General features: G+C 43.0%; 1 protein-coding gene across 1 annotated transcript in view; it reads right to left on the bottom strand.

Annotated features, from left to right (window-relative positions):
- Positions 1-13,999, bottom strand: part of LOC142750369 (uncharacterized) — a 193,196-nt gene that overhangs the window by 104,429 nt on the left and 74,768 nt on the right. The gene's annotated exons all lie outside the window — the stretch shown is intronic.

Genomic DNA, 13,999 nt, shown 5'->3' on the forward strand with positions numbered 1-13,999 from the left:
GTTTCGGGGAATTCCTGAGGATGTTCAACCTCTTGAATTAACAATGTTCTTACAAAACCTGTTTAAAATTCCTCTCCCTGTGGCTATTATTGCGGAGTTAGTTATAGACCGTGCTCATTGTATTCCTAAAGCGAGGTCTGCACCAGATAATGCTCCCCGAGATGTGTTAGCAAGAGTGCATTTTTTTCATATTAAAAACCGTCTGCTGCAAGCTGCACGTAAAATGACTCCACTGCCTGACCCATATGCGTCTATTTTGCTTTTCCCGGACCTGTCAGCCGCTACTTTACAAGCCCGTCACTCATTTTCGCCTGTGACAAAGGCCTTACAAGCTGTGGCTATTGCATATAAGTGGGGATTTCCTACAAAGTTGATTATAAACTGGAGAGGCACGTTACATACGGTGAACACGGTAGAGGGCGGTTTAATATTGTTGCATAAATGGAATATTGCTCTATCAGGCTCCTTTCCTGCTACCACTCCTGCTGCTCCTTGGAAAGTTCAGGATGAATGGACGACTGCTGGTAAACGAGGACATCATGCATGACTTAAAGAAAATAATTGCCGATCGGGGGTTGTGGATGCTACATTTAAAAGCTGAGCAAATTGTTCACTGAGCCTGACGTTCGCCCCGACACAAGAGTAACACCGGGTGTACTGGATGATCCCGGCGACTCCAGTTGTGTTTTTTTTTCCCCCCGATTTCCCTCCTGGAGACCCTGGTGCAGGTACTGTATCGAGCCTCGCTGGACGTTCTGTTATTGTTTTTTTTTTTTTTTTTATGTTTATATGTCCTTGCTCGTACGCTCTGATTTATGCTCTGACTCATGCATGTTCCATAATACTGTCAATACAATTTACTTGATTGCCTGTGCTAGAATTACTTATTTTTATTCTATAATGCATTATGGTAATAAAAGTCACTTCCCTTAATGTTAAGGGGCCCCTTTAAGCGTAGTATGCTAGGGAAGGAAGCTAAACTTCTGAACTGTGACGTTTTGTTTGCTCAGGAGACACAGTTTCATAAACACAAAGCCCCAGCATGTAGTCATAAAATGTTCCCTCATATATTCATGGCGTCTTGTGCAGCTAAACGTAGTGGAGTATTAATTGCAATCCGCAACTCTGTAGCTTTTACGTTACATTATATATTATCGGATGCACAGGGACGTTATTTGGTATTAGTTGGTGACATAGATAATGTCACTTATACTTTTGTCAATGTATATTTTCTTCATACGAGGCATTGAATATTTTGGTCCTCGCTTATGTAAAACATTTCTGATATTAGTAGGGGCCTTGTAATTATTGGCAGTGACTTTAATACCGTACTTGACCTTAATCTAGATTCTACCACCACTAGTAGATATACTGACTCCTTGGCGGTCTCTATTGTAGAGGACAGTTTTTACAACATCTGGAGATGTCAACATGGTAGTGAAAAAGATTTTACTTTTATACCCCCCCCCCTCGCAACTCATACTCAAGAATCGATTTTTTTCCTTGTTAATAAGTTGGCCCTCCTTCAGACTAGTTCCTCTGCGATAGGGGATATTATTTGGTCGGATCACGCCCCTATACAAATTAGTTTACAAGAACATTTTACTTCTTCTTCTCCCTCTCAGTGGAGAATAAATGATCATATTTTAACTCACCCTGATCATGCTACTACATTAAGGGATAACTTAGAAACTTATTTCTCTATCAATAAGGATTCAACCTTTAATTCCCCGGGCCCTAATGGGTTCTCTAATTCGTATTTTAAACATTTTAGACAGTTTTAATAAGGCTGCAGTTACTTCCCGCCTGAGATGTTGGAGGCTACTATAATCACCATTCCCAAACCAGGGAAAGAACCCACGACTCCTGCTAACTTTAGGCCGATATCGCTGCTCAACACAGATCTAAAGCTTTATGCTAAGATTTTATCGCTAATGTTGGTGCATATCTTACCGAAATTAATTCATCCCGATCAAGTTGGGTTTGTGGCAGGAAGACAATCCTCAGACGGTACTCGCCGGTTTATGGACCTTGTTCAGCTGGTGGAATCCTCTCGAACGCCTTCTCTGCTTCTCGATTTGGATGCGGAGAAGGCATTTGACAGGGTTTTCTCAGGATATTTGTCGGCTATGTTGGACAAGTTTGGATTTCACGAAATGATAAAGTCCGCTAATGTCACGTTGGGTTCGTGGAACCACTGGACCGTACCGCCTTGACGGTACGGTAGTTGGCAAACAGGGCGCAGGTCAGTCTATAGTTTGTATAGTGTACCTGCGGCAGCTCGGACAGTAGCAAGGAAGGCTCGGCTGGTACTAGGCAGCGGGTAGACGTCAGGTGTGGAATAGCAGGACAGGCGTGGAATACAGCACAGCACGGCACTTGACCAGGATAGCACGGGATACAGGAACAGGGAACACTGGGAACTGGAAAACACTAGATGTGTTGGATGAAGAGGTTGGCCAGTTGAGGAGCAGAAGGAAGGCCGGTCAGTGGAACGAAGTGGGCCATTTTCGAAAATCGATCCACCACCACCCAGACAACACTGCATCCAGCAGAGAGAGGCAGGTCAGTAACAAAGTCCATAGCTATATGCTGCCAGGGAGCATCGGGCCCAGGCAGTGGCTGAGCAGGCCAGCAGGTCTGGAGTGAGCGACCTTGTTAGCTGCACACACAGAGCAGGAAGAAACAAAGACCATACTGTCTAGGGCAGCGTGGGCCACCAGAAATGACGGGCAATCAAGTCTCGGGTCTTATGGGCACCCGAGTGGCCTGCTAGTCTAGAGCAGTGTCCCCAGTGGAGGATTCTCCCTCTGTCAGCCAGGCGCACAAAGGAGGGACGTCGGCCGGGACACAATGCAAGACGAATCAATAATATTCTGTGGAATCTCCATGGTGTCCTCTGTCTCGAATGACCTGGACAAGGCATCGGTCCTCACATTCTTGTCGGCCGGACAATAATGGAGCTCAAACTGGAACCTGGTAAAGAACAACGACCACCTGGCCTGACGAGGGTTCAGCCGTGCGCTGTCTGAAGACAGGTGAGATTTTTGTGGTCCGTAAAAATCAGGATGGGATGAGCTGCAACCTCTAGTAGATGTCTCCACTCTTCCAGGGCCAATTTGATGGCCAGTAACTCCCGATCCCCAATCGAGTAGTTGCGTTCTGCGTAAGAGAAGAGGTTAGAGAAATATCCACATACTATTGACTTGCCCTTGGAACCCTTCTGGAACAGGAGTGCACCAGCACCGACAGAGGAGGCGTCCACCTCCAACGAGAACTGTTGAGAAACATCTGGATGATGGAGGATAGAGGCTGACGTGAAGGCGCTCTTCAGGCTACTTAATGCGGACTCTGCCTTGGCGTTCATGCCCTTCTTGGTGAGGTTAGAGATAGGAGATGCTAGTGAGGAGAAGTTTGGGATGAACTGTCTGTAAAAATTGGCGAATCCCAGAAAGCGCTGTATGGCCCTCAAGCCTTGAGGACGTGGCCATTCCAGGACGGACTTTACCTTTTCAGGATCCATTTTGAGACCTCTATTCGAGACGATGTAGCCCAGGAAGGGTAGAGCATCTTTCTCAAACACGAACTTCTCCAACTTGGCGTACAGACGATTCTCCCTTAACCGCAGAAAAATTTACGGACATGTCTCTGATGAGTCATAGGATCTGGAGAAAATATCAAGATGACATCTAGATAGACCACAACACAAACATAGAGAAGGTCACGGAAGATGTCATTAACGAACTCCTGAAAGACCGCGGGAGCATTACACAGGCCAAAGGGCATTACTAGATATTCATAGTGTCCATCACGGGTGTTAAATGCAGTCTTCCATTCTTCACTTCTGCGAATCCGGATTAAGTTGTAAGCCCCACGCAGGACTAGTTTGGAAGAAATCTTGGCACCACGTATACGATCAAACAGTTCTGAGATCAGTGCCAACGAATACTTATTTTGCACCGTGATCTGGTTGAGACCCCGGTAGTCAATACATGGACGCAGGGAACCATACTTCTTCTTGATGAAGAAGAACCCGGCTCCTGCCGGGGAGGAAGAATTCCGTATGAAGCCCCTCTCCAAGTTCTCCTTAACATAGGCGGACATGGACAGAGTCTCTGGCAAGGAGAGATTATATACCTTACCGCGGGGAAGGGATGCACCAAGAATCAGCTCGATAGGATATTCATATGCCCGGTGTGGGGGCAGTGTCTCCGCCTCCCTTTTGCTGAAGACGTCCGAAAATGCAGCATAATGAACGGGCAATCCTGCAATGACCGAGGCAGAGGAGGCTGAGCCGAGCGAATCTGTACCAGGCAACAGCTGTGACACTCGGGTCTCCACAGGAAAACCTCTCCAGAATTCCAGTCCAGGACTGGGGCATATAGTCGGAGCCAAAGCAGACCCAGCAGCACGGGGTTAACGGCCTTGGACAAGACAAAGAACGATAGGAGCTCGGAGTGGAGAGCCCCTACTTGGAGCCTCAGCGGCTTGGTCACAGCTATAACTGGGTCTGGCAGAGGTAGTCCATTTACCGATGAAACCATCAACGGTCTCTCCAGAGGGGTAGTGGGTAATTGAAGAAGAGCCACCATGTCCCTACAAATGAAATTAGCAGCAGATCCAGAGTCCAGATACGCAGAGACCTAATGCGTTTTCTCGCCGGACACTATAGTCACGAGTAAGGACAATTTAGACGGAACTCCTTCTTTGCCCAAGGTTGTCTCTCCTACTAACCCTAGGCTTTGGTGCTTTTGGGGACACAGGCGCACAAGATGGCCTCCGAGGCCGCAATATAGACAAAGTCCCGAAGTGCATCTGCGTTGTCTCTCCTGGGTAGATAACTTACATTGGTCCATCCTCACAGACTCCTTAGGAGGATCGGCATCTGAGGACAGCAGGGGTTGCTGAAAGGTAGGAACTGGACTAGGAAGGCCTCCGTCCCGACGAGTTTCTTGGAGCAGTTCTCGGATCCTTCTATCAATCCGGGCGGCCAGAAGGATGAGGTCATCCAGGGTAAACGGTAGATCTCGAGCGGCAAGTTCGTCCTTAATCTTAGGAGACAGTGCATGCCACCAGGGCCTCATTGTTCCACAACAGTTCTCCTGCCAGGGTGCGGAAGTGAATGGTGTACTCGCCCACGTAGGTGTCTCCCTGGCGTAGATTCAGCAGGGAAGCCGCTGCAGAGGAAACTCGTCCAGGCTCCTCAAACACTGTGCGAAATGTCCGGAGGAGCCCCTGGAAGTCACGGGTCCTTGTCTCTCACAGATAGGATTCGCCCATGCAAGGGCCTTGCCAGTGAGGAGAGTGATGGTGAAAGCGACCCTTGCGCCATCAGACGAAAATGCCCTTGAATACAGGCTGAAGTGGATCCGGCACTGGTTCAAAAATCCACGACAGGTGCCTGGGTCTCCATCATAGCGGTCAGAAAGTGGCAAAGAAAAATGAGGATCAACACTGCCAGAAGGTGTAGTCTGAGGATCAACACTGCCAGGAGGTGTAGTAGGAGGAACTGCAGCTAGTGCCCCCTGTCGACGTGCAATAATGTTCAAGGCCTGGAGGAGTTTGTCCTGTCGAGACCGGTGGTCTAGCATCTCCGTCCTCATCTCGTGACGTCATCTTGGTCTTGGATCGACCAGCGGGGTCCATGGCCTGAGTGTACTGTCATGTTGGGTTCGTGGACCCACTGGACCGTGCCGCCTTGACGGTACAGTAGCTGGCAAACAGGGCACAGGTCACAGTCTATAGTTCGTATAGTGTACCTGTGGCAGCTCGGACATTAGCAAGGCAGGCTCGGCTGGAACTAGGCAACGGGTAGACGTCAGGTGTGGAATAGCAGGACAGGCGTGGAATACAGCACAGCACGACAACAGCACAGCACTTGACCAGGATAGCACGGGATACAGGAACAGGGAACACTGGGAACTGGAAAATACTAGGAGACAATTTGCATAGACAAATTCGGATATGACAAACAGCGCTCAGGCAAGGGAGGTACGGGCTGACCCCTTCTTATAGTCCCGGGTACTATTGGGCTAATTAAAACATTAACTTCAGGTGCACGCTCTGGCCCTTTAAGAACGGGCACGAGCGTGCGCGCACACCCTACGGGACCCGGCACCCAGTGCTCGCAGACCCTTGGCTGCGGCCGTCAGCAGGTGAGTGAACCTGACGGCCCGCGGCCATGACAGCTATCCTTGCGTTGTATTCATATCCAGCTGCTAGAGTATTTTCCTCAGGGTTTCTGTCCGACAAATTTGATATCACTGATGGAACTAGACAGGATTGCCCATTGTCCCATTATCTTCGTTCTAGTAATGGAACCTTTTGCAGAACATATCAGGACCAATTGTAGTGTTCACAGTATATCAGTAGGCACCTCCTTATACACCGTAGGCTTATATGCAGATTATGTAATACTTTCTATAACAGACCCTATTGGTTCCATTCCAGCTGTCCAAGAAATCATTACTAATTTTGGGAATGCATCATACTATAAAATTAATCCTTCTAAGTCGCAAATTCTGAATGTAGGTATAGCTTCTTTAACTAAATCCTGGTTGGAGGCGAGTTTTCCTTTCCACTGGCAAGATAAGTGTACTACTTATTTGGGTATCTCTTTAAGCTCCAGTAAAGATCTTTTCAGGTGTAACTATATACCCTTGTTATCTAAGATGTCTCAATTAGTACATAAATTTAATAAACCACTATTTACCTGGGCTACTAGAGTGGCTATTGTTAAGATGTTACTTTTACCTTCCATTTTGTATGTGTTTCGGACTGTGATTGTACCAGTAACCAACACTTATTTTGCAAAATTGCAGAAAATTTTGTCAGATTTCATAAGGGCAGGGCGGAAACCTAGAATTAGATTTAGCACTATGACTAGACCCTGGACCAAAAGCGGTATGGGTGTACTGGACTTGAAAAAATATTACTTGGCGGCTATTTTGGCTCAAACGAAATTTCATTGGAACAATTCTCACAAAAAACGTTGGGTGGACATTGAAAGTGTACATTTTTGGATCCCATTAAATGCATTATTTTGAATGTCATCATCGCCCCCTTACAAGGTTTCTAATAAATTGTCCAGTATTTCAGCTTCCATTTCTGCATGGAAATTGCTCTGTACATGTATCTCCGCATTAGATATGACTATTCTTGGAGATTTACCCATACAATTCTTAAACACATGTATTCCTGAGCAGGACCTCAGTAACTGGAAGGTAGCAGGTGTAAAGACAATTGGACTTTTATATTCTAGAGATTCACTACACATGTTCAAATATATCTCTCGTACTTATTCTCTCCCTGCAAGAGGTTTTTATAAGTTCCTCCAAATCCATCATGCACTACACAAAACTTCAATTCACTCACCAACATTCCCAACGGTTATACAACAGTTCTTTTAATCACTTAGGCCTGCGCTTCGAGGGATATCATTGTTTTCTAAATTGTTAGTGCAACTACAATTAATAAATGAGCCCTATTATATAACTAAATGGGAACAAGATCTAAATGTTACTATAAATTCGGAAGAATGGTATACTGCCATCAAGGTTCTTAAGGGAATATCCAAGAGTACAAGTTATTAGGAGATGTCCCTTAAGATCATCTTGCGCTGGTACCTTACTCCCGCGCATATTTCTAAACTGAACCCTACTTATCCACATTATCGCTGGAGAGGCTGTGGCCTGATAGGCACATACAAACACGCTTGGTGGGATTGTCCCCTAGTTAACTCATTTTGGCTGGCAACGGCGGGTCTTATAAAGTCTGTTACTGGTCTCTGTGTTCACATACAACCTACATTAGCATTGTGTTTTATTGGCATATATTAGAATTTGCTGTGGAGGTGCGAACAGTGATAGGTTATATTATACTTGCGGCCAAGTCCATGATTGCGAGAAATTGGAAGTCTAATTCTCCTTTAACTACCAAAGAATTATGTCAACATGTACAATTCGCACATAACATGGAAAGATTGGTGGTTAAATTGTCTCGCTCTATCACTCAGTATGATAACAGATGGGATTCATGGGTTACATATTACACGTCTCAGGTCCCACATAAGCAATTCTATACCATAGAAAAAAATAAAAAAGCAAAAGGAGAAAAAAAAAAAGGGGAAGAAAAAAAAGGAAAGAAAGTAAAAGAGAGAGAGAGAGAATTTTTTTTTTTCTTAGGCGTCACATTTGTTAGATTGGGTATGCTGATTATCCTTCGGTCTGGGGTTTTTAGGGCTCTATTAGAAGTTTTTTTGTAGGATCATGGTCCTTAATATGCAAAGGTATTAATATTTGTAGTGATGTATTGTATCGTTTTTTTCAGAGGGTATATATGAGCAATGTTTCAAATATGTTTTTCTGTTTTATTTAACCCCTAGGCGCACGAGGACGCAACTGTACGTCCATGCGGACAGTGTCTTAAGGCACAGAGACGTACAGTAACTGCGAAGTTCCCGGTGCACACTATCGGCGACAGTGTGCACCGGGAACCGGGAGGCCAGCTGTCCCTGACAGCTGACAGTCCACTGTATGCCGATCAGCAGCTTATTTCCGCTGATATCGGCAATTAACCCCTTGATTGCGGTGATTGATTTCAATCACCGCATTTAGGGGTTTCTAGCTCATCGGCAGACCTCACGATGAAATCGTGAGGTTTGCAGATGGCTAGCATGGCGATCGGAGGCCAAGTAATGGCCTCCGTGTCTGCCATGTACGGAAGCCTATCAGGATCAGCCTCCTGATAGACTTCCTGTCAGTGACAGGACGTCACTGCCGTTCGCGATTCACACTGTCGATGACAGTGTCTGTGACACTGTCGGCGACTTTGTGCATCGGGAACCGGGAGGTCAGCTGTCCCTGACAGCTGACACTCCACTAGTTGCCGATCAGCGGCTCATTGCCGCTGATTTAGGCAATTAACCCGTTACATGCGGGGCTCGATTGCGATCCCCGCATGTACAGGGTAGCACATCAGCAGCCCCCATGCAATTGTGGGCGCTGCTGATGCTTGTGATGGCACCAGGGGGCCAGACAACGGCACCCGGGTCTGCCAGGTATGCAAGCCTATGAGGATCAGCCTCTAGGCAGTGTAACGTATTCTAGCAGCGATCAGAGCTGCTGGTAAAAAAAAAAAAAGTGTAAAAAGTAAAGAAAAAAAAAAAAAAAGTTAATAAAAATGTTTTACAAAAGTGTAAAAATAAAAGATTTTTTTTTCCTATAATAAGTCGCTTATTATAGGAAAAAAATGAAACCGTTAAAAAACAGTACACATATTTAGTATCACCGTGTTCGTAACGACCCAATCTATAACACTATAATGTTATTTTTACCGCATGGTGAACGAAGCAAAAAAACCAAACTAAAAACAATGCCAGAATCACTATTTTTTTGGTCACCACCCCTCCTAAAATATAGAATAAAAAGTGATCAAAAAGTCGCATGTACCCGAAAATAGTACCAATAAAAACTACAACCCGTCCCGCAAAAAAAAAAGCCCTTACACCGCTTTTTTGGCTGAAAAATAAAAAAGTTACGGCTCTCAGAATATGGTGACAGAAAATAAATTATTTTATTGTGCAAACGCTGCAAAACATAAAAAAAACTATATACATATGGTATCGCCGTAATCGTACTGACCTGCAGAATAAAGTATAATTGTCATTTATAGCGCATTATGAACGGCGTAAGAAATAAAGAATTTAAAACGCCAAAATCACTGTTTTTGGCCACCAAAGCTCTAAATAAAATGTAATAAAAAGTGATCAAAAACTTGCATCTACCAAAAAATAGTACCAATAAAACTACAGCTCGTCCTGCCAAAAAAAAGCCCTCCCACCGCTCAATTCATGGAAAAATAAAAAAGTTATGGCGTTTGGAAGGCGGGGAGTGAAAAAATAGTCCTGCAAAGGTTAATTAATTTCTATTAAAAAAATAAATTATCACCATATGTGGGGTATTGTCATACTCGGTAGAGATTGCGCTACAAATTTAGGGTGACTTTTTCTCCTTTATCCCTTGTGAAAATGAAAAAATTCAACATTTTAGTGGACAAAAATGTTTATATTCATTTTCACGGCCTAATTCTACTAAATTCTGCAAAAGACCTGTGTGGTATAAATGCTTACTATACCCCTAGAAAAATTCCTTGAGGGGTCTAGTTTCCAAAATGGGGTCACTTTTGGGGGGTTTCCACTATTTTGTTCCCTGCAGGGGGTTGCAAATGCGACATGGCACTGAAAATCAATCCAGCAAAATCTGTGCTCCAAAATCCAAATGGCGCTCCCTTCCTTCTGAGCGCTGCCGTGGGCCCAAACAGCAGTTTATTACCACATATGGGGTATTTCCGTAATCGGGAGAAAATGCTTTACAAATGTTGGGGTGAATTTTCTTCTTTATTCCTTGTAAATATTAAAAATGTCTATGTTATTTAAAAAAAAAAAAAAGTTGATTTTCATTTTCATAGACTAACTCCTATAAATATAGCAAAATACCTGTGGGGTCAAAGTGCTAACTATACCCCTAGATAAATTCCTTGAGGGGTCTAGTTTCCAAAATGGGGTCACTTTTGGGGAGTTTCCACTGTTTTGGCACCACAAGACCTCTTCTGATTCGACATTGTGCCTAAAATATATTCTAAAAATAAGCAGGCCCCAAAATCCACTAGGTGCTCCGTTGCTTCTGAGGCCGGTGTTTCGTTCCATTAGGGCACTAGGGCCACATGTGGGATATTCCTAAAAACTGCAGGACCTGGGCAATAAATATTGAGTTGTATTTCTCTGGTAAAACCTTCTGTTACACAATTTTTTTATTACAAATGAATTTCGGCAAAAAAAGGAGAAATTTGTAAATTTCCCCTCTACTTTGCTTTATTTCCTGTGAAACGCCTAAAGGGTTAAAATACTTTCTGAATGCTGTTTTGAATACTTTGAGGGGTGCAGTTTTTAAAATGGGGTCATTTATTGGGGTATTCGAATATATAAGGCCCTCAAAACCACTTCACAACTGAACTGGCCCCTGTAAAAATTGCCTTTTGAAATTTTCTTGAAAATGTGAGAAATTGCTGCTAAAGTTCTCAGCCTTGTAACATCCTAGAAAAATAAAAGGATATTCAAACAACGATGCAAATATAAAGTACACATATGGGAAATGGTAACTAGTGACTATTTTGTGTGGTATAACTATCGGTTTTACAAGCAGATACATTTAAATTTAGAAAAATGCACATTTTTGCAAATTTTCTCTAAATTTTGGTGTTTTTCACGAATAAATATTGAATTTATCGACCAAATTTTTCCACTATCATAAAGTTAAATATGTCACAAGAAAACAATCTCAGAATCGCTTGGATAGGTAAAAGCATTCAGGAGTTATTACCACATAAAGTGACACATGTCAGATTTGAAAAAATCGGCTGTGCCACAAGGCCAAAACAGGCTGCGTCCTAAAGGGGATAGACAAAAATAATTGTTTTTTCTTTTTAATTTTTATCTATGGTTTTCTGCTATGTCCGTACTGTTGTATATTAGTGATACATTGAAATTTACTATTTTGGGTTCCTATTAGTACCCTTCATCTTTGTGGTAATGTATCATTTCCTGAAAGATGCTATTTTATATGTCTTGGAAATTAATAAACAATTAAAATTTAAAAAAAGGAACCCTGCTGCAGATTTCCTAAGTAAAAGATCGTCCTGAAGATCGTTAGCCAAACGCCTGAGCGAGACTCTTAGAGCTAGTGCAATAGGCACAGTGGATAAGGTAACTCTAGAGACAGAAGAGGTTGCAGTATAATCCTTCATCAAGAGAGAGTCAGTCTGCGTATCCATAGGTTCCTTTAATAGGGCCGACTCTTCGAAGGCAAGATAGAATGTCTAGATAGTCTAGCTGCATTAATCAACTTTAGGGGTAGTGCCCGATTCTGAAATATCCTTGGGATTCAATCTATGCAGGGATCTAAACCTGGTCCACATATCTATCTTTTTGTCTAGTTTGAATGGGTAGGATAGACCTTGTTCTTGTTAGGCGAGAAAGAATAAAATCTTTCTTTATTTGGCTTATTGTCCGTAGTCTTTACAGACTCTATTAGCTTTATTATCGCTTTAAAGAGAGAGACATCTTTATCAGAGGGGAACAAGAACAGTTCTTCAGATGGAGAGTCATCTGAATCTGACTGACCAGAGTAAGTTGAGCTAGAAGATGAGGAGCTACTGGATGGAATCTCCTTATGACTTTTCTGGGCTTTCTTCCCGCATGACCAGATTTAAATGGCTTGAATGTGTCAGAAAGCTGGCTCTTAAACCAATTCAGGACATTAGTGGATGGTGCTTAAACCGTGGCAGGACCCCACTTATTATCTGTCAAGTTCTGATTATGGAACTCTCCCTTTCTAAGACTAAGTCCACTGAAATGTGCAGTGGAACGGAATCTAAACTTGTTACTTTGTGGCTTGTACTTATCATCATAGTGCATGCGCGCAAGAGAATTACAGATTGGTTGAGCTTCCTTGCTTCCAATTGGATGAAGCACTTGTCTATTAATATTCTCAGAAGGCCATTAGTATTCTGATCGGCTCTTGGGGCGGATTGTCCCATGTGATGTTAGTGAGGAAAGATGTTGGGGGCTGTACAAGTAATAATTTTAATACAATGAGGTCTATGACAATTGTTCTACTATTATAAGCAGACTGCAGCCGCTGTCTGTGTTCACTTCTTTAGGCCCCAAGCACAATGATAGAGAAAAATTAAGCAATTAAAATTTTTGCTAATGTAGAGATGATGACGTATCTTGAAGGAGAACAAAAGCTATATTGATTCTATTGTGTGAGTTAACAGACAGGGAGTGACAGAAATTCCATCTGTTCAACTAAAAATTGTATATAATAAATTAACATTATCTTACCACATTATATTATGTAGACATGTACCACTTTGTATATCATAAAGTAACATTATCTTGACTACATTGTATATCATAAAGTAACATTATCTTGACTACATTGTATATCATAAAGTAACATTATCTTGCATACATTGTGTAATTTAAACATATACTATTGTATACTAATTCTCTTGGTCTCCTGTGCACATGTCACACATACGTCATATTGGCTATATAAACTGCTGTAATTAATAATGATGTCCGTTCTGAAAAGGAATTCAGACCTCTGTGTACACACTATAAACCCTCTTAACCTAAAGAAGCCGCATTCATGTGAGTTCCTAATGGAGATTAAGTTTTACACTGCCGTAACACACATTGCCGTAATCTTTATTCGCAATTATGGACCGTAATTGCGGATCAAAGTACGGACCCATTAATTTCTATTGCCCACGTACACCTTCCCATAAATTTACAGGAAGGTGCCCGGGCGGTAGAAAGGCTGTGCAAAAAATAGGACATGTCCTATTTTTTGATTTTACAGACCGAGCTCCCATACTTTATAATGGGAGCACGGCCCAAAAATGTGGGTGACTGTCTGCGGACGGCTATAATCATGAATCGGATTACGGCTACAGCCGTGTGCAGGTGGCCTTAGTGTGGTGAATTCTCAGTTACATTGCTTAGACTCTGTAGCGAGACTTGATACTCTGACAGTTGACAAATCATATGACTACTTGGACCACCAGACCACATTGAGATTTTAATCATGTGTGTTTGCTCATAATTTAGAATGAATAAAAGTAACATTTTACGTTCACCTTAAAGAGGCTCTGTCACCAGATTTTGCAGCCCCTATCTGCTATTGCAGCAGATAGGCGCTGCAATGTAGATTACAGTAACGTTTTTATTTTTAAAAAACGAGCATTTTTGGCCAAGTTATGACCATTTTTGTAGTTATGCAAATGAGGCTTGCAAAAGTCCAAGTGGGTGTGTTTAAAAGTAAAAGTCCAAGTGGGCGTGTATTATGTGCGTACATCGGGGCGTTTTTAATACTTTCGCTAGCTGGGCGCTCTGAAGAGAAGTAACATCCTCTTCTCTTCAGAACGCCCAGCTTCT

This window comes from Rhinoderma darwinii, chromosome 3 (genome assembly GCF_050947455.1).
Source record: "Rhinoderma darwinii isolate aRhiDar2 chromosome 3, aRhiDar2.hap1, whole genome shotgun sequence".
Classification (NCBI taxonomy): domain Eukaryota; kingdom Metazoa; phylum Chordata; class Amphibia; order Anura; family Rhinodermatidae; genus Rhinoderma; species Rhinoderma darwinii.